A 25,249-nucleotide genomic window follows, 5' to 3' on the forward strand; every position below is an offset into this window, starting at 1 on the left:
AAGGTTTCACAGTATAATACTGCCCGGACCTTCGACCGGGAATTGAAAAATTCCCCATCCTAAGGCCAGAAGGCCCGGAATAAGGGTGTGTGTGAAGAAAGAAATATTGAAGTGCTAGTGCAAATGTGCCATAAACTCAAGTGGGGTTCCCAATCCCAGTGAGTTGAGGCACCCCAGGGTCACCACTCGTGGGGCACTTCACACTTCGGGCTTTCGATCTTCCCCGGCCCAATGGCGTCGATCCTGGGGGGCCATGCTTTCCACCAGATGACTATATTAGCCACCTGGCGTACTAACAAGCGCCTAAACCCCAGTGTGCATAATGTATCAATCTACTAGGGCAGCCAACATCCAAAACCGCCTTTTCGAAAGATACTACACTTGATCTTAGCCAAAAGGCCGAGAAGCGATAACCAGAATTGGTTTCAAACTACGGAGCCACCCAAGGATCCTGAAAAGTCCATTTGTGGAGATGAGCTCCTGGACTCCCGTTAAGAAGACATGTTGTCAACCTCTAGATCCCTTACATGCCTGCACTTTTCGGCTTGCTGCTGCTGCAATCCACGCGTTTTAGATCTGCATAACTCCACCTCTTTAAACACAGCACCTTCACCCCCTGCTGTTCCCACCCGCCTCAACACCGTTGGAAGGGAGGAGAACCAATTAAGGCGGGGGGTGGGGTGGAACGAGCAGCTGTCTACCCTTAGCAGGAGGGCTCCTGATTACATACCTCTCCTGCTGCTGCTGCTGCTGGCTGTCCAGCAGCAGACTGAAGGTGGCTGCTGCTGTGCACAGGTATATAAAGGCTCAGAGCCTATTATGACACGCGCAGCCAGCGTTCCATTGCCACATTCCATCTACTGCAGGCAGGATACCTGGCTGGCTGAATGTCGCTGAGAAGCTCACAGAGACCGCCATAAGCAACAGTTTAACAGAATGCCACAGACTAATCAACCAAACTTTTTGGGTTGGGTTCTCTTTTATAGTCTGCAGGCATTAAATGAAAGAAGTCAGTGTTCCAGCAGAAGGAGACAACGTTTCAGAAAAGGCATTGTAGCAAACCAAAAAAGAAATTTTAAGCGCAGCAGAGTAACCAGCGCACATACCTGTTAGCTCAGGTGAGTTTAAAAGGCTGCTGTTGATAACAAGGGCATTTGCTAAATAGATGGTGTGTGTGCAACAATATACTGAAAGGTCAATTATATTGTGCAGCTTATCTCACCACCTGTAGTTATTTAGGTGAAAGCTCCAAAATGCTTGCCTAATATGTCTGTTTATCCAAAAGGAAGTAAAAAGGGAGAGCTAGAAAGATAGCATTGCATCACATTACATGGCAATGCAATGCACAGTTGCTGAAGTTGAACCAAAATGAGCTTGTAATCTGGCTTCTGCAACTTTGAACATGAAAAATCCAATGAGGAGAAGAAAAGCAAAGCCAAAGAGTCCATCCCAAAATCCGACAAACAAGCAAAATGAACAAAAAACATTGAATTCAATTCTTTCTGATTTTAGAAACTGCATTAAAGAAGGGGTGCACCGGTCCTGGAGATACTGCAATACCAGGTCAATGCGTGGAGTGGACAGAGCAAGCTCTTTTTCCATCTCCCTGTTCTAAAAATCCATTTAATATATGGTCCCCAGATAGGGGACGTATCAGATATTAAACTGATAAGAACAGATACTACACTTGATCTTAGCCAAAAGGCCGAGAAGCGATAACCAGAATTGGTTTCAAACTACGGAGCCACCCAAGGATCCTGAAAAGTCCATTTGTGGAGATGAGCTCCTGGACTCCCGTTAAGAAGACATGTTGTCAACCTCTAGATCCCTTACATGCCTGCACTTTTCGGCTTGCTGCTGCTGCAATCCACGCGTTTTAGATCTGCATAACTCCACCTCTTTAAACACAGCACCTTCACCCCCTGCTGTTCCCACCCGCCTCAACACCGTTGGAAGGGAGGAGAACCAATTAAGGCGGGGGGTGGGGTGGAACGAGCAGCTGTCTACCCTTAGCAGGAGGGCTCCTGATTACATACCTCTCCTGCTGCTGCTGCTGCTGGCTGTCCAGCAGCAGACTGAAGGTGGCTGCTGCTGTGCACAGGTATATAAAGGCTCAGAGCCTATTATGACACGCGCAGCCAGCGTTCCATTGCCACATTCCATCTACTGCAGGCAGGATACCTGGCTGGCTGAATGTCGCTGAGAAGCTCACAGAGACCGCCATAAGCAACAGTTTAACAGAATGCCACAGACTAATCAACCAAACTTTTTGGGTTGGGTTCTCTTTTATAGTCTGCAGGCATTAAATGAAAGAAGTCAGTGTTCCAGCAGAAGGAGACAACGTTTCAGAAAAGGCATTGTAGCAAACCAAAAAAGAAATTTTAAGCACAGCAGAGTAACCAGCGCACATACCTGTTAGCTCAGGTGAGTTTAAAAGGCTGCTGTTGATAACAAGGGCATTTGCTAAATAGATGGTGTGTGTGCAACAATATACTGAAAGGTCAATTATATTGTGCAGCTTATCTCACCACCTGTAGTTATTTAGGTGAAAGCTCCAAAATGCTTGCCTAATATGTCTGTTTATCCAAAAGGAAGTAAAAAGGGAGAGCTAGAAAGATAGCATTGCATCACATTACATGGCAATGCAATGCACAGTTGCTGAAGTTGAACCAAAATGAGCTTGTAATCTGGCTTCTGCAACTTTGAACATGAAAAATCCAATGAGGAGAAGAAAAGCAAAGCCAAAGAGTCCATCCCAAAATCCGACAAACAAGCAAAATGAACAAAAAACATTGAATTCAATTCTTTCTGATTTTAGAAACTGCATTAAAGAAGGGGTGCACCGGTCCTGGAGATACTGCAATACCAGGTCAATGCGTGGAGTGGACAGAGCAAGCTCTTTTTCCATCTCCCTGTTCTAAAAATCCATTTAATATATGGTCCCCAGATAGGGGACGTATCAGATATTAAACTGATAAGAACAGATACTACACTTGATCTTAGCCAAAAGGCCGAGAAGCGATAACCAGAATTGGTTTCAAACTACGGAGCCACCCAAGGATCCTGAAAAGTCCATTTGTGGAGATGAGCTCCTGGACTCCCGTTAAGAAGACATGTTGTCAACCTCTAGATCCCTTACATGCCTGCACTTTTCGGCTTGCTGCTGCTGCAATCCACGCGTTTTAGATCTGCATAACTCCACCTCTTTAAACACAGCACCTTCACCCCCTGCTGTTCCCACCCGCCTCAACACCGTTGGAAGGGAGGAGAACCAATTAAGGCGGGGGGTGGGGTGGAACGAGCAGCTGTCTACCCTTAGCAGGAGGGCTCCTGATTACATACCTCTCCTGCTGCTGCTGCTGCTGGCTGTACAGCAGCAGACTGAAGGTGGCTGCTGCTGTGCACAGGTATATAAAGGCTCAGAGCCTATTATGACACGCGCAGCCAGCGTTCCATTGCCACATTCCATCTACTGCAGGCAGGATACCTGGCTGGCTGAATGTCGCTGAGAAGCTCACAGAGACCGCCATAAGCAACAGTTTAACAGAATGCCACAGACTAATCAACCAAACTTTTTGGGTTGGGTTCTCTTTTATAGTCTGCAGGCATTAAATGAAAGAAGTCAGTGTTCCAGCAGAAGGAGACAACGTTTCAGAAAAGGCATTGTAGCAAACCAAAAAAGAAATTTTAAGCGCAGCAGAGTAACCAGCGCACATACCTGTTAGCTCAGGTGAGTTTAAAAGGCTGCTGTTGATAACAAGGGCATTTGCTAAATAGATGGTGTGTGTGCAACAATATACTGAAAGGTCAATTATATTGTGCAGCTTATCTCACCACCTGTAGTTATTTAGGTGAAAGCTCCAAAATGCTTGCCTAATATGTCTGTTTATCCAAAAGGAAGTAAAAAGGGAGAGCTAGAAAGATAGCATTGCATCACATTACATGGCAATGCAATGCACAGTTGCTGAAGTTGAACCAAAATGAGCTTGTAATCTGGCTTCTGCAACTTAGAACATGAAAAATCCAATGAGGAGAAGAAAAGCAAAGCCAAAGAGTCCATCCCAAAATCCGACAAACAAGCAAAATGAACAAAAAACATTGAATTCAATTCTTTCTGATTTTAGAAACTGCATTAAAGAAGGGGTGCACCGGTCCTGGAGATACTGCAATACCAGGTCAATGCGTGGAGTGGACAGAGCAAGCTCTTTTTCCATCTCCCTGTTCTAAAAATCCATTTAATATATGGTCCCCAGATAGGGGACGTATCAGATATTAAACTGATAAGAACAGATACTACACTTGATCTTAGCCAAAAGGCCGAGAAGCGATAACCAGAATTGGTTTCAAACTACGGAGCCACCCAAGGATCCTGAAAAGTCCATTTGTGGAGATGAGCTCCTGGACTCCCGTTAAGAAGACATGTTGTCAACCTCTAGATCCCTTACATGCCTGCACTTTTCGGCTTGCTGCTGCTGCAATCCACGCGTTTTAGATCTGCATAACTCCACCTCTTTAAACACAGCACCTTCACCCCCTGCTGTTCCCACCCGCCTCAACACCGTTGGAAGGGAGGAGAACCAATTAAGGCGGGGGGTGGGGTGGAACGAGCAGCTGTCTACCCTTAGCAGGAGGGCTCCTGATTACATACCTCTCCTGCTGCTGCTGCTGCTGGCTGTCCAGCAGCAGACTGAAGGTGGCTGCTGCTGTGCACAGGTATATAAAGGCTCAGAGCCTATTATGACACGCGCAGCCAGCGTTCCATTGCCACATTCCATCTACTGCAGGCAGGATACCTGGCTGGCTGAATGTCGCTGAGAAGCTCACAGAGACCGCCATAAGCAACAGTTTAACAGAATGCCACAGACTAATCAACCAAACTTTTTGGGTTGGGTTCTCTTTTATAGTCTGCAGGCATTAAATGAAAGAAGTCAGTGTTCCAGCAGAAGGAGACAACGTTTCAGAAAAGGCATTGTAGCAAACCAAAAAAGAAATTTTAAGCGCAGCAGAGTAACCAGCGCACATACCTGTTAGCTCAGGTGAGTTTAAAAGGCTGCTGTTGATAACAAGGGCATTTGCTAAATAGATGGTGTGTGTGCAACAATATACTGAAAGGTCAATTATATTGTGCAGCTTATCTCACCACCTGTAGTTATTTAGGTGAAAGCTCCAAAATGCTTGCCTAATATGTCTGTTTATCCAAAAGGAAGTAAAAAGGGAGAGCTAGAAAGATAGCATTGCATCACATTACATGGCAATGCAATGCACAGTTGCTGAAGTTGAACCAAAATGAGCTTGTAATCTGGCTTCTGCAACTTTGAACATGAAAAATCCAATGAGGAGAAGAAAAGCAAAGCCAAAGAGTCCATCCCAAAATCCGACAAACAAGCAAAATGAACAAAAAACATTGAATTCAATTCTTTCTGATTTTAGAAACTGCATTAAAGAAGGGGTGCACCGGTCCTGGAGATACTGCAATACCAGGTCAATGCGTGGAGTGGACAGAGCAAGCTCTTTTTCCATCTCCCTGTTCTAAAAATCCATTTAATATATAGTCCCCAGATAGGGGACGTATCAGATATTAAACTGATAAGAACAGATACTACACTTGATCTTAGCCAAAAGGCCGAGAAGCGATAACCAGAATTGGTTTCAAACTACGGAGCCACCCAAGGATCCTGAAAAGTCCATTTGTGGAGATGAGCTCCTGGACTCCCGTTAAGAAGACATGTTGTCAACCTCTAGATCCCTTACATGCCTGCACTTTTCGGCTTGCTGCTGCTGCAATCCACGCGTTTTAGATCTGCATAACTCCACCTCTTTAAACACAGCACCTTCACCCCCTGCTGTTCCCACCCGCCTCAACACCGTTGGAAGGGAGGAGAACCAATTAAGGCGGGGGGTGGGGTGGAACGAGCAGCTGTCTACCCTTAGCAGGAGGGCTCCTGATTACATACCTCTCCTGCTGCTGCTGCTGCTGGCTGTACAGCAGCAGACTGAAGGTGGCTGCTGCTGTGCACAGGTATATAAAGGCTCAGAGCCTATTATGACACGCGCAGCCAGCGTTCCATTGCCACATTCCATCTACTGCAGGCAGGATACCTGGCTGGCTGAATGTCGCTGAGAAGCTCACAGAGACCGCCATAAGCAACAGTTTAACAGAATGCCACAGACTAATCAACCAAACTTTTTGGGTTGGGTTCTCTTTTATAGTCTGCAGGCATTAAATGAAAGAAGTCAGTGTTCCAGCAGAAGGAGACAACGTTTCAGAAAAGGCATTGTAGCAAACCAAAAAAGAAATTTTAAGCGCAGCAGAGTAACCAGCGCACATACCTGTTAGCTCAGGTGAGTTTAAAAGGCTGCTGTTGATAACAAGGGCATTTGCTAAATAGATGGTGTGTGTGCAACAATATACTGAAAGGTCAATTATATTGTGCAGCTTATCTCACCACCTGTAGTTATTTAGGTGAAAGCTCCAAAATGCTTGCCTAATATGTCTGTTTATCCAAAAGGAAGTAAAAAGGGAGAGCTAGAAAGATAGCATTGCATCACATTACATGGCAATGCAATGCACAGTTGCTGAAGTTGAACCAAAATGAGCTTGTAATCTGGCTTCTGCAACTTTGAACATGAAAAATCCAATGAGGAGAAGAAAAGCAAAGCCAAAGAGTCCATCCCAAAATCCGACAAACAAGCAAAATGAACAAAAAACATTGAATTCAATTCTTTCTGATTTTAGAAACTGCATTAAAGAAGGGGTGCACCGGTCCTGGAGATACTGCAATACCAGGTCAATGCGTGGAGTGGACAGAGCAAGCTCTTTTTCCATCTCCCTGTTCTAAAAATCCATTTAATATATGGTCCCCAGATAGGGGACGTATCAGATATTAAACTGATAAGAACAGATTTTTTTTTTTTTTTTTTTTTATACCATTCAGTAAAATTTTTCAAGCAACAATCAATAGTATAAAAACTCATACTACGTTGCCCAGTCTTACATCATAATGGTACTTTCTTTATTTCATATTTATAACTTTATACTGAAACAGTTGTAATACCTTTTGAATGGACCAAAAAAACTATAAAACATACCATTATCATAAAAAAAGACAGATCACAACACTTAAACAAGGACTTACTGGTACTTTACCAGTGACCTCCATTTTTTGACTTTCCAAAAACCTTCTGAATCAGAGCCACCACCGCCACGGCTGTCCCATAAATAAACTATGTATAACCTTGACAAAACCATCCTAACACAAATATTAACTGAGATTATTTTCCTTTTAAATAAACACAAATTCCTAACGTCCCACAGACTTTCTATTACACATGCCATTATCAACCACAACAATCTCTCTTTCACCCGGCTACTTGCACCCATCCCAAACATTACCACTCTCCAATTTATAAAATTCACGCCCGCTAGTTCCTTGCATAAACCACCCACTCCCTTCCAAACACTCTGAGCATAATCACAATTCCAAACCAAATGCATAACAGTTTCACTCGCCCCACATCCATCCCTCGGACATACCTCTGTTCTAATCAGATCCCTCCTCTTCTGTACCTCTCTCACAGGCAAAATCTCATGCAAACTCATCCATATGATATCACGCTGCCTATTCGATATTCCTTTTATACTCAGGTTCCTCCATACACACAACGCTTCACTCGATCTCAAGCCCCTAATGTTACATTCAAACTCTCTAACACGCATCCTTCTCCTTACATTCCTTATCACTTTGAAATCACCCATAGGAACATCCAACAAATCATGCTTGACAACAAATTTTTCAACAAACTCATACCACACTGGACATTTAAACGAAACAGGCACTCTTGCATCCCTTCTCATCCATTTCAACCCAAACAACATCCATCCAGCCATATATTTAATCATAAAAGCCGTCTTGTTATCCCTACCTAACAGAACAACCACTGTTTTAATATAATTTAAACCAAGACAAAATTCAAAATTTGGGAAATCCATTCCCCCATGTTCACGTAACTTACACAAATATTCCCTTTTAAGTTTTTCCATCTTACTTCCCAAATAAAACGTAAAAATTAGCTTCTCAATCCGCCTAAAACCCCTATAAGGGGCTGGAAAAACCACTGACACAAAAAGTAACATAGGAAGAATCACTGACTTAATAATAAGGACTTTGCCTGACAATGTCAAGTCCCGCAACCTCCAAAAATTTAACTTCTGTTCAATCCTCTTACCGCATTCATCCCAACTCTCATTCCCTTTCAGATCTTTGTTAAACCACACCCCCAAAACCTTAATAGCACCTTCTTCACATATCACACCATCCATCCTAACACTCGAATCCCCGAAACACTTAAAGCTACACTTCCCCCAATTCACCCTAAAACCAGATGCACCACAAAAGAAATCTAAAAGCAACCTTGCTCGATTCATAGCAGCCATATTATCACTCACCACAACAACATCGTCCATATACCCCATTACCTTTACAGTCTTTCCACCACTCCCTGGGATCAGAAGACCATTCATCACTTTCTCTTTCCGAATCATGCACAACAGGGGCTCAATCACACTTATAAACAGGACAGGGGACAACGGACACCCCTGCCTGACCCCTGATTTTATGCACACCTTCTCACTCAAACATCCATTCACTAACACTTCACTCACCACACCATCATACAAACACCTTATGGCATTCACAAAAACACTAGGAAAACCCATCCTAACTAACACCTCAAACATAAACGCATGCGACACTCTATCAAAAGCTTTCTCAAAATCCACACAAAAAACCATACATTTCCCCTTCCTAAACATACAATCTCCAATTACGTCCCGCAACAACAAGAGGTTATCAGTCATACACCTACCTGGCACCGCGCACACTTGATCATCACCAACCACACTTCCAATCACCCCACGCATACGGTTAGCCAGAATTTTGCTAAAGACTTTATAATCTGCATTGAGTAATGTAATCGGCCTCCAATTACGCAAATTCTTTTTCTCACCCTTCTTACATAGTAAAACAACTACTCCTTCTTTCATGGAATTACAAAGTACACCATTCATCCACATATATTGACATACCTCCACAAAATCAACACCAATCACATCCCATGCTTTTACATAAAACTCCACAGGCAACCCATCTTTCCCAGGTGTTTTATTCTTTTTCGCACCATCCACCGCCTTTTTGACCTCATCAAAAACAATATCCTCACTCAAACATTCACGTTCCCCTGCTTCTAGCTGACTCTCCAACATACCTAACACATGCTCTTTCAAACCCCCATCCACCCATTTAGACTCAAATAAACTACTATAGAAACTATGTACCTCATCCAACACTTCCCTTCCAACCACAGTCATACCATTATCATTTACAACCTCATCCAACTCATCTTTTTTACTGCACATTTTTTTAAAAAAGTACCTCGTACACTTCTCATCCATATCCAAATGCTCAACTCTCGTCCTAAAAATAATTTCCTTCCCACGCTTTTCCAAAACACGCTTCATCTCATCTCTCGCTCCTCTGAGTTGATCACTAACATCAATTCCTTTCATACTCATTTTATGTAACCACTCAATCCTCATATTTAAATCTTTAAATCTGCCTCTTTCAATTGCTGCTTTTTTATAACCCCACCTCCTAAAAAAATTCTTAATTTCCACTTTCACCCAATCCCACCATACAGTCACATCCACAAAATTATTTTTCCTAGACCTCCACCATTCATACTTACTTTCGAAGTCTCTCATAACCCTAGCATCCTCTAACAACCTAACATTTAGCTTCCATACCCCAACACCATGCACCATTTTTTTATCACCTTCAAACATACCCCACAAACATTCATGGTCTGTGAAAGAAAAAACATGCTGTTTAAAAAATTTACACACCAAACCTCTATTTGTATACAGCATGCGGTCAATCCTGGACACTATTCCTCCCCTATCAGCTCTATATGTGGCCGGTGGTGGCTTACTCAAAAATTCCGCTGCATCTAAAAAAGAAAAATCAGATGTAATTTGATTAAGGACCTTACCTGTGACATCAATTTCCCCTTCAGAAACACAATTGAAATCACCAACTAATAATATTGGAATCCTTCCAGGCAAAAATAAACGTATTTTCTCTAATAGTGCTAACCTATCCCCTTTGTTAATTGGACAATACACGTTAACAATTTTCACCCTCCACCCTCTCCCCTTAACCACTGCCATTATACAACGACCTGGCTCCACCACCATATAATTTTCAAAACTTAAATCCCTATTCCCCAACAAAATCCCCACACCATCATTTTTGTTTGTCATTGAACCTGACCAAATGCTATGCCCATATACCCAGTCCTTTTCAGGAGGTGACTCTTCAATTCCGCACTCTTGCAGACAGTAAATATTTGCTCCAAGATTTTTTAGTTCTTCCAGTATAGCCAATCTTCTAGGCTTAGATTTTATAAGCCTTACATTTATTGACAGTACACTACAGCCCATGTTGGAGCCCATTTTTTAACCATATTCGGTAAAAAAGAACATACCCCCCACCGAAGAGTCAACCTTTCTCGTCTTGAAACTCGATTCCTGATGTTAAGCAGAGAATGCTGGCCGCCTCCTCCAAAAAAGACCTCCTAGGAGAGGCACTGTAGCTCTCGGGATAGCTCCTATCACTTAAGGGGCTGATGCTCCCAATACTGGCAGGTGAAAAATCTGGCCGGAACTTCTTTGCAGAAGACACATCAGAGTCCTCATCAGGGGGCCTCACCACAGCCCCGGTGAAGTCACCCTGGCCACCACCACCTTCATGAATTGCCTCTGAGCTTTCCAAAGCCAACACCGGCGTTGTGGAGAGTGAACCGCTCACTTCTCCCTCACCACTCACATCAAGCAGAATTGACATATCTGCAGGCTCTATCTCAACAGCGCTTCCACCAGCAGGATCGGGTGCTTGCTCCATCTCTTCCATGAAGTCCCTTACTGCCTCGATCGCCTCACCAATAGTGGCGGCAGTAGTAGGACGTGGGGACACGGCCTCTGCATATGACCTGGAACGATGGGGACAGTCCTTGAAAGCGTGTCCCTCCTCGCCACATGCATTACAAACCATGGAGTTAGTACACTCCATTGCCAGATGACCCTCTTTATTGCATTTCCCACAAAACTTCTCCACCGTGCAGTCCTCTTGGTAGTGTCCAAAGGATTTACACTTCCTGCAAAACCGCGGAGCACCAGGAAAATACATATACCCTCTATCCCTCCCGATGGCAAAACTGAGGGGAGGGTAGTGGATACCCCCAGGTCCCTGGGGGTCCTCCTGGAACCGTACAAAAAACTTGTGTTTGCCAGTCCACAAGCCCACCTCATTCCTCACCTTGTGTGAGTAGGACACATAGCTGCAATGACGGTTCAGGAATCTAGTAATGTCCTCCACATCCACAAGGGGGTTGTGCATAAACACAACAACTGGCACTTCCCCCTTAGTATACAATACCGTAAATGTAAGCCCATCAAGAGCCGGATGATCCAAGGCTTGCTGATCCTTTAGAGTCTTGAAAAGATTCTGGCAAGCTGCCATACGATCAAGGACTAAAACGTACCGGCCATTCTTTGGGAACTCCTGTAGGCAAATGATGTCTCCACGACCAACATTCAAAATCTTGAAGATGACGACTTCCACCAAGAACTGCAGGTTAAAGAAATTCCTCCTCGACTCCTCAATATCAATGCGAAAAGCATTTTTGACCCGAATATCATCGGTCCCGGCATAGCGAATCTTGACGCCCATTATCACCTCTCGTTTCCTCTGGACCCCCCCCAATAGCAGCAGGCAGCTTAAGCCACCTAAGTGGCGATGCTGCAAGGCCGAGGGGGAGACACTATAGGATCCTTCAGACCAGATACAAGATCTAAGCCAAAAGGCCGAGAAGCGATAACCAGAATTGGTTTCAAACTACGGAGCCACCCAAGGATCCTGAAAAGTCCATTTGTGGAGATGAGCTCCTGGACTCCCGTTAAGAAGACATGTTGTCAACCTCTAGATCCCTTACATGCCTGCACTTTTCGGCTTGCTGCTGCTGCAATCCACGCGTTTTAGATCTGCATAACTCCACCTCTTTAAACACAGCACCTTCACCCCCTGCTGTTCCCACCCGCCTCAACACCGTTGGAAGGGAGGAGAACCAATTAAGGCAGGGGGTGGGGTGGAACGAGCAGCTGTCTACCCTTAGCAGGAGGGCTCCTGATTACATACCTCTCCTGCTGCTGCTGCTGCTGGCTGTCCAGCAGCAGACTGAAGGTGGCTGCTGCTGTGCACAGGTATATAAAGGCTCAGAGCCTATTATGACACGCGCAGCCAGCGTTCCATTGCCACATTCCATCTACTGCAGGCAGGATACCTGGCTGGCTGAATGTCGCTGAGAAGCTCACAGAGACCGCCATAAGCAACAGTTTAACAGAATGCCACAGACTAATCAACCAAACTTTTTGGGTTGGGTTCTCTTTTATAGTCTGCAGGCATTAAATGAAAGAAGTCAGTGTTCCAGCAGAAGGAGACAACGTTTCAGAAAAGGCATTGTAGCAAACCAAAAAAGAAATTTTAAGCGCAGCAGAGTAACCAGCGCACATACCTGTTAGCTCAGGTGAGTTTAAAAGGCTGCTGTTGATAACAAGGGCATTTGCTAAATAGATGGTGTGTGTGCAACAATATACTGAAAGGTCAATTATATTGTGCAGCTTATCTCACCACCTGTAGTTATTTAGGTGAAAGCTCCAAAATGCTTGCCTAATATGTCTGTTTATCCAAAAGGAAGTAAAAAGGGAGAGCTAGAAAGATAGCATTGCATCACATTACATGGCAATGCAATGCACAGTTGCTGAAGTTGAACCAAAATGAGCTTGTAATCTGGCTTCTGCAACTTTGAACATGAAAAATCCAATGAGGAGAAGAAAAGCAAAGCCAAAGAGTCCATCCCAAAATCCGACAAACAAGCAAAATGAACAAAAAACATTGAATTCAATTCTTTCTGATTTTAGAAACTGCATTAAAGAAGGGGTGCACCGGTCCTGGAGATACTGCAATACCAGGTCAATGCGTGGAGTGGACAGAGCAAGCTCTTTTTCCATCTCCCTGTTCTAAAAATCCATTTAATATATGGTCCCCAGATAGGGGACGTATCAGATATTAAACTGATAAGAACAGATACTACACTTGATCTTAGCCAAAAGGCCGAGAAGCGATAACCAGAATTGGTTTCAAACTACGGAGCCACCCAAGGATCCTGAAAAGTCCATTTGTGGAGATGAGCTCCTGGACTCCCGTTAAGAAGACATGTTGTCAACCTCTAGATCCCTTACATGCCTGCACTTTTCGGCTTGCTGCTGCTGCAATCCACGCGTTTTAGATCTGCATAACTCCACCTCTTTAAACACAGCACCTTCACCCCCTGCTGTTCCCACCCGCCTCAACACCGTTGGAAGGGAGGAGAACCAATTAAGGCGGGGGGTGGGGTGGAACGAGCAGCTGTCTACCCTTAGCAGGAGGGCTCCTGATTACATACCTCTCCTGCTGCTGCTGCTGCTGCTGGCTGTCCAGCAGCAGACTGAAGGTGGCTGCTGCTGTGCACAGGTATATAAAGGCTCAGAGCCTATTATGACACGCGCAGCCAGCGTTCCATTGCCACATTCCATCTACTGCAGGCAGGATACCTGGCTGGCTGAATGTCGCTGAGAAGCTCACAGAGACCGCCATAAGCAACAGTTTAACAGAATGCCACAGACTAATCAACCAAACTTTTTGGGTTGGGTTCTCTTTTATAGTCTGCAGGCATTAAATGAAAGAAGTCAGTGTTCCAGCAGAAGGAGACAACGTTTCAGAAAAGGCATTGTAGCAAACCAAAAAAGAAATTTTAAGCGCAGCAGAGTAACCAGCGCACATACCTGTTAGCTCAGGTGAGTTTAAAAGGCTGCTGTTGATAACAAGGGCATTTGCTAAATAGATGGTGTGTGTGCAACAATATACTGAAAGGTCAATTATATTGTGCAGCTTATCTCACCACCTGTAGTTATTTAGGTGAAAGCTCCAAAATGCTTGCCTAATATGTCTGTTTATCCAAAAGGAAGTAAAAAGGGAGAGCTAGAAAGATAGCATTGCATCACATTACATGGCAATGCAATGCACAGTTGCTGAAGTTGAACCAAAATGAGCTTGTAATCTGGCTTCTGCAACTTTGAACATGAAAAATCCAATGAGGAGAAGAAAAGCAAAGCCAAAGAGTCCATCCCAAAATCCGACAAACAAGCAAAATGAACAAAAAACATTGAATTCAATTCTTTCTGATTTTAGAAACTGCATTAAAGAAGGGGTGCACCGGTCCTGGAGATACTGCAATACCAGGTCAATGCGTGGAGTGGACAGAGCAAGCTCTTTTTCCATCTCCCTGTTCTAAAAATCCATTTAATATATGGTCCCCAGATAGGGGACGTATCAGATATTAAACTGATAAGAACAGATACTACACTTGATCTTAGCCAAAAGGCCGAGAAGCGATAACCAGAATTGGTTTCAAACTACGGAGCCACCCAAGGATCCTGAAAAGTCCATTTGTGGAGATGAGCTCCTGGACTCCCGTTAAGAAGACATGTTGTCAACCTCTAGATCCCTTACATGCCTGCACTTTTCGGCTTGCTGCTGCTGCAATCCACGCGTTTTAGATCTGCATAACTCCACCTCTTTAAACACAGCACCTTCACCCCCTGCTGTTCCCACCCGCCTCAACACCGTTGGAAGGGAGGAGAACCAATTAAGGCGGGGGGTGGGGTGGAACGAGCAGCTGTCTACCCTTAGCAGGAGGGCTCCTGATTACATACCTCTCCTGCTGCTGCTGCTGCTGGCTGTCCAGCAGCAGACTGAAGGTGGCTGCTGCTGTGCACAGGTATATAAAGGCTCAGAGCCTATTATGACACGCGCAGCCAGCGTTCCATTGCCACATTCCATCTACTGCAGGCAGGATACCTGGCTGGCTGAATGTCGCTGAGAAGCTCACAGAGACCGCCATAAGCAACAGTTTAACAGAATGCCACAGACTAATCAACCAAACTTTTTGGGTTGGGTTCTCTTTTATAGTCTGCAGGCATTAAATGAAAGAAGTCAGTGTTCCAGCAGAAGGAGACAACGTTTCAGAAAAGGCATTGTAGCAAACCAAAAAAGAAATTTTAAGCGCAGCAGAGTAACCAGCGCACATACCTGTTAGCTCAGGTGAGTTTAAAAGGCTGCTGTTGATAACAAGGGCATTTGCTAAATAGATGGTGTGTGTGCAACAATATACTGAAAGGTCAATTATATTGTGCAGCTTATCTCACCACCTGTAGTTATTTAGGTGAAAGCTCCAAAATGCTTGCCTAATATGTCTGTTTATCCAAAAGGAAGTAAAAAGGGAGAGCTAGAAAGATAGCATTGCATCACATTACATGGCAATGCAATGCACAGTTGCTGAAGTTGAACCAAAATGAGCTTGTAATCTGGCTTCTGCAACTTTGAACATGAAAAATCCAATGAGGAGAAGAAAAGCAAAGCCAAAGAGTCCATCCCAAAATCCGACAAACAAGCAAAATGAACAAAAAACATTGAATTCAATTCTTTCTGATTTTAGAAACTGCATTAAAGAAGGGGTGCACCGGTCCTGGAGATACTGCAATACCAGGTCAATGCGTGGAGTGGACAGAGCAAGCTCTTTTTCCATCTCCCTGTTCTAAAAATCCATTTAATATATGGTCCCCAGATAGGGGACGTATCAGATATTAAACTGATAAGAACAGATACTACACTTGATCTTAGCCAAAAGGCCGAGAAGCGATAACCAGAATTGGTTTCAAACTACGGAGCCACCCAAGGATCCTGAAAAGTCCATTTGTGGAGATGAGCTCCTGGACTCCCGTTAAGAAGACATGTTGTCAACCTCTAGATCCCTTACATGCCTGCACTTTTCGGCTTGCTGCTGCTGCAATCCACGCGTTTTAGATCTGCATAACTCCACCTCTTTAAACACAGCACCTTCACACCCTGCTGTTCCCACCCGCCTCAACACCGTTGGAAGGGAGGAGAACCAATTAAGGCGGGGGGTGGGGTGGAACGAGCAGCTGTCTACCCTTAGCAGGAGGGCTCCTGATTACATACCTCTCCTGCTGCTGCTGCTGCTGGCTGTCCAGCAGCAGACTGAAGGTGGCTGCTGCTGTGCACAGGTATATAAAGGCTCAGAGCCTATTATGACACGCGCAGCCAGCGTTCCATTGCCACATTCCATCTACTGCAGGCAGGATACCTGGCTGGCTGAATGTCGCTGAGAAGCTCACAGAGACCGCCATAAGCAACAGTTTAACAGAATGCCACAGACTAATCAACCAAACATTTTGGGTTGGGTTCTCTTTTATAGTCTGCAGGCATTAAATGAAAGAAGTCAGTGTTCCAGCAGAAGGAGACAACGTTTCAGAAAAGGCATTGTAGCAAACCAAAAAAGAAATTTTAAGCGCAGCAGAGTAACCAGCGCACATACCTGTTAGCTCAGGTGAGTTTAAAAGGCTGCTGTTGATAACAAGGGCATTTGCTAAATAGATGGTGTGTGTGCAACAATATACTGAAAGGTCAATTATATTGTGCAGCTTATCTCACCACCTGTAGTTATTTAGGTGAAAGCTCCAAAATGCTTGCCTAATATGTCTGTTTATCCAAAAGGAAGTAAAAAGGGAGAGCTAGAAAGATAGCATTGCATCACATTACATGGCAATGCAATGCACAGTTGCTGAAGTTGAACCAAAATGAGCTTGTAATCTGACTTCTGCAACTTTGAACATGAAAAATCCAATGAGGAGAAGAAAAGCAAAGCCAAAGAGTCCATCCCAAAATCCGACAAACAAGCAAAATGAACAAAAAACATTGAATTCAATTCTTTCTGATTTTAGAAACTGCATTAAAGAAGGGGTGCACCGGTCCTGGAGATACTGCAATACCAGGTCAATGCGTGGAGTGGACAGAGCAAGCTCTTTTTCCATCTCCCTGTTCTAAAAATCCATTTAATATATGGTCCCCAGATAGGGGACGTATCAGATATTAAACTGATAAGAACAGATACTACACTTGATCTTAGCCAAAAGGCCGAGAAGCGATAACCAGAATTGGTTTCAAACTACGGAGCCACCCAAGGATCCTGAAAAGTCCATTTGTGGAGATGAGCTCCTGGACTCCCGTTAAGAAGACATGTTGTCAACCTCTAGATCCCTTACATGCCTGCCCTTTTCGGCTTGCTGCTGCTGCAATCCACGCGTTTTAGATCTGCATAACTCCACCTCTTTAAACACAGCACCTTCACCCCCTGCTGTTCCCACCCGCCTCAACACCGTTGGAAGGGAGGAGAACCAATTAAGGCGGGGGGTGGGGTGGAACGAGCAGCTGTCTACCCTTAGCAGGAGGGCTCCTGATTACATACCTCTCCTGCTGCTGCTGCTGCTGGCTGTCCAGCAGCAGACTGAAGGTGGCTGCTGCTGTGCACAGGTATATAAAGGCTCAGAGCCTATTATGACACGCGCAGCCAGCGTTCCATTGCCACATTCCATCTACTGCAGGCAGGATACCTGGCTGGCTGAATGTCGCTGAGAAGCTCACAGAGACCGCCATAAGCAACAGTTTAACAGAATGCCACAGACTAATCAACCAAACTTTTTGGGCTGGGTTCTCTTTTATAGTCTGCAGGCATTAAATGAAAGAAGTCAGTGTTCCAGCAGAAGGAGACAACGTTTCAGAAAAGGCATTGTAGCAAACCAAAAAAGAAATTTTAAGCGCAGCAGAGTAACCAGCGCACATACCTGTTAGCTCAGGTGAGTTTAAAAGGCTGCTGTTGATAACAAGGGCATTTGCTAAATAGATGGTGTGTGTGCAACAATATACTGAAAGGTCAATTATATTGTGCAGCTTATCTCACCACCTGTAGTTATTTAGGTGAAAGCTCCAAAATGCTTGCCTAATATGTCTGTTTATCCAAAAGGAAGTAAAAAGGGAGAGCTAGAAAGATAGCATTGCATCACATTACATGGCAATGCAATGCACAGTTGCTGAAGTTGAACCAAAATGAGCTTGTAATCTGGCTTCTGCAACTTTGAACATGAAAAATCCAATGAGGAGAAGAAAAGCAAAGCCAAAGAGTCCATCCCAAAATCCGACAAACAAGCAAAATGAACAAAAAACATTGAATTCAATTCTTTCTGATTTTAGAAACTGCATTAAAGAAGGGGTGCACCGGTCCTGGAGATACTGCAATACCAGGTCAATGCGTGGAGTGGACAGAGCAAGCTCTTTTTCCATCTCCCTGTTCTAAAAATCCATTTAATATATGGTCCCCAGATAGGGGACGTATCAGATATTAAACTGATAAGAACAGATACTACACTTGATCTTAGCCAAAAGGCCGAGAAGCGATAACCAGAATTGGTTTCAAACTACGGAGCCACCCAAGGATCCTGAAAAGTCCATTTGTGGAGATGAGCTCCTGGACTCCCGTTAAGAAGACATGTTGTCAACCTCTAGATCCCTTACATGCCTGCACTTTTCGGCTTGCTGCTGCTGCAATCCACGCGTTTTAGATCTGCATAACTCCACCTCTTTAAACACAGCACCTTCACCCCCTGCTGTTCCCACCCGCCTCAACACCGTTGGAAGGGAGGAGAACCAATTAAGGCGGGGGGTGGGGTGGAACGAGCAGCTGTCTACCCTTAGCAGGAGGGCTCCTGATTACATACCTCTCCTGCTGCTGCTGCTGCTGGCTGTCCAGCAGCAGACTGAAGGTGGCTGCTGCTGTGCACAGGTATATAAAGGCTCAGAGCCTATTATGACACGCGCAGCCAGCGTTCCATTGCCACATTCCATCTACTGCAGGCAGGATACCTGGCTGGCTGAATGTCGCTGAGAAGCTCACAGAGACCGCCATAAGCAACAGTTTAACAGAATGCCACAGACTAATCAACCAAACTTTTTGGGTTGGGTTCTCTTTTATAGTCTGCAGGCATTAAATGAAAGAAGTCAGTGTTCCAGCAGAAGGAGACAACGTTTCAGAAAAGGCATTGTAGCAAACCAAAAAAGAAATTTTAAGCGCAGCAGAGTAACCAGCGCACATACCTGTTAGCTCAGGTGAGTTTAAAAGGCTGCTGTTGATAACAAGGGCATTTGCTAAATAGATGGTGTGTGTGCAACAATATACTGAAAGGTCAATTATATTGTGCAGCTTATCTCACCACCTGTAGTTATTTAGGTGAAAGCTCCAAAATGCTTGCCTAATATGTCTGTTTATCCAAAAGGAAGTAAAAAGGGAGAGCTAGAAAGATAGCATTGCATCACATTACATGGCAATGCAATGCACAGTTGCTGAAGTTGAACCAAAATGAGCTTGTAATCTGGCTTCTGCAACTTTGAACATGAAAAATCCAATGAGGAGAAGAAAAGCAAAGCCAAAGAGTCCATCCCAAAATCCGACAAACAAGCAAAATGAACAAAAAACATTGAATTCAATTCTTTCTGATTTTAGAAACTGCATTAAAGAAGGGGTGCACCGGTCCTGGAGATACTGCAATACCAGGTCAATGCGTGGAGTGGACAGAGCAAGCTCTTTTTCCATCTCCCTGTTCTAAAAATCCATTTAATATATGGTCCCCAGATAGGGGACGTATCAGATATTAAACTGATAAGAACAGATACTACACTTGATCTTAGCCAAAAGGCCGAGAAGCGATAACCAGAATTGGTTTCAAACTACGGAGCCACCCAAGGATCCTGAAAAGTCCATTTGTGGAGATGAGCTCCTGGACTCCCGTTAAGAAGACATGTTGTCAACCTCTAGATCCCTTACATGCCTGCACTTTTCGGCTTGCTGCTGCTGCAATCCACGCGTTTTAGATCTGCATAACTCCACCTCTTTAAACACAGCACCTTCACCCCCTGCTGTTCCCACCCGCCTCAACACCGTTGGAAGGGAGGAGAACCAATTAAGGCGGGGGGTGGGGTGGAACGAGCAGCTGTCTACCCTTAGCAGGAGGGCTCCTGATTACATACCTCTCCTGCTGCTGCTGCTGCTGGCTGTCCAGCAGCAGACTGAAGGTGGCTGCTGCTGTGCACAGGTATATAAAGGCTCAGAGCCTATTATGACACGCGCAGCCAGCGTTCCATTGCCACATTCCATCTACTGCAGGCAGGATACCTGGCTGGCTGAATGTCGCTGAGAAGCTCACAGAGACCGCCATAAGCAACAGTTTAACAGAATGCCACAGACTAATCAACCAAACTTTTTGGGTTGGGTTCTCTTTTATAGTCTGCAGGCATTAAATGAAAGAAGTCAGTGTTCCAGCAGAAGGAGACAACGTTTCAGAAAAGGCATTGTAGCAAACCAAAAAAGAAATTTTAAGCGCAGCAGAGTAACCAGCGCACATACCTGTTAGCTCAGGTGAGTTTAAAAGGCTGCTGTTGATAACAAGGGCATTTGCTAAATAGATGGTGTGTGTGCAACAATATACTGAAAGGTCAATTATATTGTGCAGCTTATCTCACCACCTGTAGTTATTTAGGTAAAAGCTCCAAAATGCTTGCCTAATATGTCTGTTTATCCAAAAGGAAGTAAAAAGGGAGAGCTAGAAAGATAGCATTGCATCACATTACATGGCAATGCAATGCACAGTTGCTGAAGTTGAACCAAAATGAGCTTGTAATCTGGCTTCTGCAACTTTGAACATGAAAAATCCAATGAGGAGAAGAAAAGCAAAGCCAAAGAGTCCATCCCAAAATCCGACAAACAAGCAAAATGAACAAAAAACATTGAATTCAATTCTTTCTGATTTTAGAAACTGCATTAAAGAAGGGGTGCACCGGTCCTGGAGATACTGCAATACCAGGTCAATGCGTGGAGTGGACAGAGCAAGCTCTTTTTCCATCTCCCTGTTCTAAAAATCCATTTAATATATGGTCCCCAGATAGGGGACGTATCAGATATTAAACTGATAAGAACAGATACTACACTTGATCTTAGCCAAAAGGCCGAGAAGCGATAACCAGAATTGGTTTCAAACTACGGAGCCACCCAAGGATCCTGAAAAGTCCATTTGTGGAGATGAGCTCCTGGACTCCCGTTAAGAAGACATGTTGTCAACCTCTAGATCCCTTACATGCCTGCACTTTTCGGCTTGCTGCTGCTGCAATCCACGCGTTTTAGATCTGCATAACTCCACCTCTTTAAACACAGCACCTTCACCCCCTGCTGTTCCCACCCGCCTCAACACCGTTGGAAGGGAGGAGAACCAATTAAGGCGGGGGGTGGGGTGGAACGAGCAGCTGTCTACCCTTAGCAGGAGGGCTCCTGATTACATACCTCTCCTGCTGCTGCTGCTGCTGGCTGTCCAGCAGCAGACTGAAGGTGGCTGCTGCTGTGCACAGGTATATAAAGGCTCAGAGCCTATTATGACACGCGCAGCCAGCGTTCCATTGCCACATTCCATCTACTGCAGGCAGGATACCTGGCTGGCTGAATGTCGCTGAGAAGCTCACAGAGACCGCCATAAGCAACAGTTTAACAGAATGCCACAGACTAATCAACCAAACTTTTTGGGTTGGGTTCTCTTTTATAGTCTGCAGGCATTAAATGAAAGAAGTCAGTGTTCCAGCAGAAGGAGACAACGTTTCAGAAAAGGCATTGTAGCAAACCAAAAAAGAAATTTTAAGCGCAGCAGAGTAACCAGCGCACATACCTGTTAGCTCAGGTGAGTTTAAAAGGCTGCTGTTGATAACAAGGGCATTTGCTAAATAGATGGTGTGTGTGCAACAATATACTGAAAGGTCAATTATATTGTGCAGCTTATCTCACCACCTGTAGTTATTTAGGTGAAAGCTCCAAAATGCTTGCCTAATATGTCTGTTTATCCAAAAGGAAGTAAAAAGGGAGAGCTAGAAAGATAGCATTGCATCACATTACATGGCAATGCAATGCACAGTTGCTGAAGTTGAACCAAAATGAGCTTGTAATCTGGCTTCTGCAACTTTGAACATGAAAAATCCAATGAGGAGAAGAAAAGCAAAGCCAAAGAGTCCATCAAAAAATCCGACAAACAAGCAAAATGAACAAAAAACATTGAATTCAATTCTTTCTGATTTTAGAAACTGCATTAAAGAAGGGGTGCACCGGTCCTGGAGATACTGCAATACCAGGTCAATGCGTGGAGTGGACAGAGCAAGCTCTTATTCCATCTCCCTGTTCTAAAAATCCATTTAATATATGGTCCCCAGATAGAGGACGTATCAGATATTAAACTGATAAGAACAGATACTACACTTGATCTTAGCCAAAAGGCCGAGAAGCGATAACCAGAATTGGTTTCAAACTACGGAGCCACCCAAGGATCCTGAAAAGTCCATTTGTGGAGATGAGCTCCTGGACTCCCGTTAAGAAGACATGTTGTCAACCTCTAGATCCCTTACATGCCTGCACTTTTCGGCTTGCTGCTGCTGCAATCCACGCGTTTTAGATCTGCATAACTCCACCTCTTTAAACACAGCACCTTCACCCCCTGCTGTTCCCACCCGCCTCAACACCGTTGGAAGGGAGGAGAACCAATTAAGGGGGGGGGTGGGGTGGAACGAGCAGCTGTCTACCCTTAGCAGGAGGGCTCCTGATTACATACCTCTCCTGCTGCTGCTGCTGCTGGCTGTCCAGCAGCAGACTGAAGGTGTCTGCTGATGTGCACAGGTATATAAAGGCTCAGAGCCTATTATGACACGCGCAGCCAGCGTTCCATTGCCACATTCCATCTACTGCAGGCAGGATACCTGGCTGGCTGAATGTCGCTGAGAAGCTCACAGAGACCGCCATAAGCAACAGTTTAACAGAATGCCACAGACTAATCAACCAAACTTTTTGGGTTGGGTTCTCTTTTATAGTCTGCAGGCATTAAATGAAAGAAGTCAGTGTTCCAGCAGAAGGAGACAACGTTTCAGAAAAGGCATTGTAGCAAACCAAAAAAGAAATTTTAGGCGCAGCAGAGTAACCAGCGCACATACCTGTTAGCTCAGGTGAGTTTAAAAGGCTGCTGTTGATAACAAGGGCATTTGCTAAATAGATGGTGTGTGTGCAACAATATACTGAAAGGTCAATTATATTGTGCAGCTTATCTCACCACCTGTAGTTATTTAGGTGAAAGCTCCAAAATGCTTGCCTAATATGTCTGTTTATCCAAAAGGAAGTAAAAAGGGAGAGCTAGAAAGATAGCATTGCATCACATTACATGGCAATGCAATGCACAGTTGCTGAAGTTGAACCAAAATGAGCTTGTAATCTGGCTTCTGCAACTTTGAACATGAAAAATCCAATGAGGAGAAGAAAAGCAAAGCCAAAGAGTCCATCCCAAAATCCGACAAACAAGCAAAATGAACCAAAAACATTGAATTCAATTCTTTCTGATTTTAGAAACTGCATTAAAGAAGGGGTGCACCGGTCCTGGAGATACTGCAATACCAGGTCAATGCGTGGAGTGGACAGAGCAAGCTCTTTTTCCATCTCCCTGTTCTAAAAATCCATTTAATATATGGTCCCCAGATAGGGGACGTATCAGATATTAAACTGATAAGAACAGATACTACACTTGATCTTAGCCAAAAGGCCGAGAAGCGATAACCAGAATTGGTTTCAAACTACGGAGCCACCCAAGGATCCTGAAAAGTCCATTTGTGGAGATGAGCTCCTGGACTCCCGTTAAGAAGACATGTTGTCAACCTCTAGATCCCTTACATGCCTGCACTTTTCGGCTTGCTGCTGCTGCAATCCACGCGTTTTAGATCTGCATAACTCCACCTCTTTAAACACAGCACCTTCACCCCCTGCTGTTCCCACCCGCCTCAACACCGTTGGAAGGGAGGAGAACCAATTAAGGCGGGGGGTGGGGTGGAACGAGCAGCTGTCTACCCTTAGCAGGAGGGCTCCTGATTACATACCTCTCCTGCTGCTGCTGCTGCTGGCTGTCCAGCAGCAGACTGAAGGTGGCTGCTGCTGTGCACAGGTATATAAAGGCTCAGAGCCTATTATGACACGCGCAGCCAGCGTTCCATTGCCACATTCCATCTTCTGCAGGCAGGATACCTGGCTGGCTGAATGTCGCTGAAAAGCTCACAGAGACCGCCATAAGCAACAGTTTAACAGAATGCCACAGACTAATCAACCAAACTTTTTGGGTTGGGTTCTCTTTTATAGTCTGCAGGCATTAAATGAAAGAAGTCAGTGTTCCAGCAGAAGGAGACAACGTTTCAGAAAAGGCATTGTAGCAAACCAAAAAAGAAATTTTAAGCGCAGCAGAGTAACCAGCGCACATACCTGTTAGCTCAGGTGAGTTTAAAAGGCTGCTGTTGATAACAAGGGCATTTGCTAAATAGATGGTGTGTGTGCAACAATATACTGAAAGGTCAATTATATTGTGCAGCTTATCTCACCACCTGTAGTTATTTAGGTGAAAGCTCCAAAATGCTTGCCTAATATGTCTGTTTATCCAAAAGGAAGTAAAAAGGGAGAGCTAGAAAGATAGCATTGCATCACATTACATGGCAATGCAATGCACAGTTGCTGAAGTTGAACCAAAATGAGCTTGTAATCTGGCTTCTGCAACTTTGAACATGAAAAATCCAATGAGGAGAAGAAAAGCAAAGCCAAAGAGTCCATCCCAAAATCCGACAAACAAGCAAAATGAACAAAAAACATTGAATTCAATTCTTTCTGATTTTAGAAACTGCATTAAAGAAGGGGTGCACCGGTCCTGGAGATACTGCAATACCAGGTCAATGCGTGGAGTGGACAGAGCAAGCTCTTTTTCCATCTCCCTGTTCTAAAAATCCATTTAATATATGGTCCCCAGATAGGGGACGTATCAGATATTAAACTGATAAGAACAGATACTACACTTGATCTTAGCCAAAAGGCCGAGAAGCGATAACCAGAATTGGTTTCAAACTACGGAGCCACCCAAGGATCCTGAAAAGTCCATTTGTGGAGATGAGCTCCTGGACTCCCGTTAAGAAGACATGTTGTCAACCTCTAGATCCCTTACATGCCTGCACTTTTCGGCTTGCTGCTGCTGCAATCCACGCGTTTTAGATCTGCATAACTCCACCTCTTTAAACACAGCACCTTCACCCCCTGCTGTTCCCACCCGCCTCAACACCGTTGGAAGGGAGGAGAACCAATT

At 44.5% G+C, this 25,249-nt stretch overlaps 15 non-coding genes and 1 pseudogene across 15 annotated transcripts; all 16 read right to left on the reverse strand.

Moving 5' to 3' along the window:
* Positions 1-319: 319 nt before the first annotated feature.
* Positions 320-411, reverse strand: LOC141234653 (U2 spliceosomal RNA; annotated as a pseudogene).
* A 1,115-nt stretch (positions 412-1,526) lies between these two features.
* On the reverse strand, positions 1,527-1,717 carry LOC141234219 (U2 spliceosomal RNA). Its single transcript, XR_012300202.1, has one exon. It is a non-coding gene; the product is annotated as a U2 spliceosomal RNA (small nuclear RNA).
* A 1,115-nt stretch (positions 1,718-2,832) lies between these two features.
* Positions 2,833-3,023, reverse strand: LOC141234220 (U2 spliceosomal RNA). Its single transcript, XR_012300203.1, has one exon. It is a non-coding gene; the product is annotated as a U2 spliceosomal RNA (small nuclear RNA).
* Positions 3,024-4,138: 1,115 nt separating this feature from the next.
* On the reverse strand, positions 4,139-4,329 carry LOC141234221 (U2 spliceosomal RNA). The gene has a single exon (XR_012300204.1). It is a non-coding gene; the product is annotated as a U2 spliceosomal RNA (small nuclear RNA).
* A 1,115-nt stretch (positions 4,330-5,444) lies between these two features.
* On the reverse strand, positions 5,445-5,635 carry LOC141234266 (U2 spliceosomal RNA). Its single transcript, XR_012300249.1, has one exon. It is a non-coding gene; the product is annotated as a U2 spliceosomal RNA (small nuclear RNA).
* A 1,115-nt stretch (positions 5,636-6,750) lies between these two features.
* Positions 6,751-6,945, reverse strand: LOC141234554 (U2 spliceosomal RNA). The gene has a single exon (XR_012300523.1). It is a non-coding gene; the product is annotated as a U2 spliceosomal RNA (small nuclear RNA).
* Positions 6,946-13,047: 6,102 nt separating this feature from the next.
* Positions 13,048-13,238, reverse strand: LOC141234222 (U2 spliceosomal RNA). Its single transcript, XR_012300205.1, has one exon. It is a non-coding gene; the product is annotated as a U2 spliceosomal RNA (small nuclear RNA).
* A 1,118-nt stretch (positions 13,239-14,356) lies between these two features.
* Positions 14,357-14,547, reverse strand: LOC141234223 (U2 spliceosomal RNA). The gene has a single exon (XR_012300206.1). It is a non-coding gene; the product is annotated as a U2 spliceosomal RNA (small nuclear RNA).
* A 1,115-nt stretch (positions 14,548-15,662) lies between these two features.
* On the reverse strand, positions 15,663-15,853 carry LOC141234224 (U2 spliceosomal RNA). The gene has a single exon (XR_012300207.1). It is a non-coding gene; the product is annotated as a U2 spliceosomal RNA (small nuclear RNA).
* Positions 15,854-16,968: 1,115 nt separating this feature from the next.
* LOC141234225 (U2 spliceosomal RNA) lies at positions 16,969-17,159 on the reverse strand. Its single transcript, XR_012300208.1, has one exon. It is a non-coding gene; the product is annotated as a U2 spliceosomal RNA (small nuclear RNA).
* Positions 17,160-18,274: 1,115 nt separating this feature from the next.
* On the reverse strand, positions 18,275-18,465 carry LOC141234226 (U2 spliceosomal RNA). Its single transcript, XR_012300209.1, has one exon. It is a non-coding gene; the product is annotated as a U2 spliceosomal RNA (small nuclear RNA).
* A 1,115-nt stretch (positions 18,466-19,580) lies between these two features.
* LOC141234228 (U2 spliceosomal RNA) lies at positions 19,581-19,771 on the reverse strand. The gene has a single exon (XR_012300211.1). It is a non-coding gene; the product is annotated as a U2 spliceosomal RNA (small nuclear RNA).
* Positions 19,772-20,886: 1,115 nt separating this feature from the next.
* LOC141234229 (U2 spliceosomal RNA) lies at positions 20,887-21,077 on the reverse strand. Its single transcript, XR_012300212.1, has one exon. It is a non-coding gene; the product is annotated as a U2 spliceosomal RNA (small nuclear RNA).
* A 1,115-nt stretch (positions 21,078-22,192) lies between these two features.
* Positions 22,193-22,383, reverse strand: LOC141234438 (U2 spliceosomal RNA). The gene has a single exon (XR_012300417.1). It is a non-coding gene; the product is annotated as a U2 spliceosomal RNA (small nuclear RNA).
* Positions 22,384-23,498: 1,115 nt separating this feature from the next.
* On the reverse strand, positions 23,499-23,689 carry LOC141234230 (U2 spliceosomal RNA). Its single transcript, XR_012300213.1, has one exon. It is a non-coding gene; the product is annotated as a U2 spliceosomal RNA (small nuclear RNA).
* A 1,115-nt stretch (positions 23,690-24,804) lies between these two features.
* On the reverse strand, positions 24,805-24,995 carry LOC141234231 (U2 spliceosomal RNA). The gene has a single exon (XR_012300214.1). It is a non-coding gene; the product is annotated as a U2 spliceosomal RNA (small nuclear RNA).
* Between the last annotated feature and the right edge of the window lie 254 nt (positions 24,996-25,249).

This window comes from Phyllobates terribilis, unplaced genomic scaffold (assembly GCF_046119375.1).
Source record: "Phyllobates terribilis strain yellow unplaced genomic scaffold, ASM4611937v1 Scaffold_636__1_contigs__length_917067, whole genome shotgun sequence".
Taxonomy (NCBI): Eukaryota; Metazoa; Chordata; class Amphibia; order Anura; family Dendrobatidae; genus Phyllobates; species Phyllobates terribilis.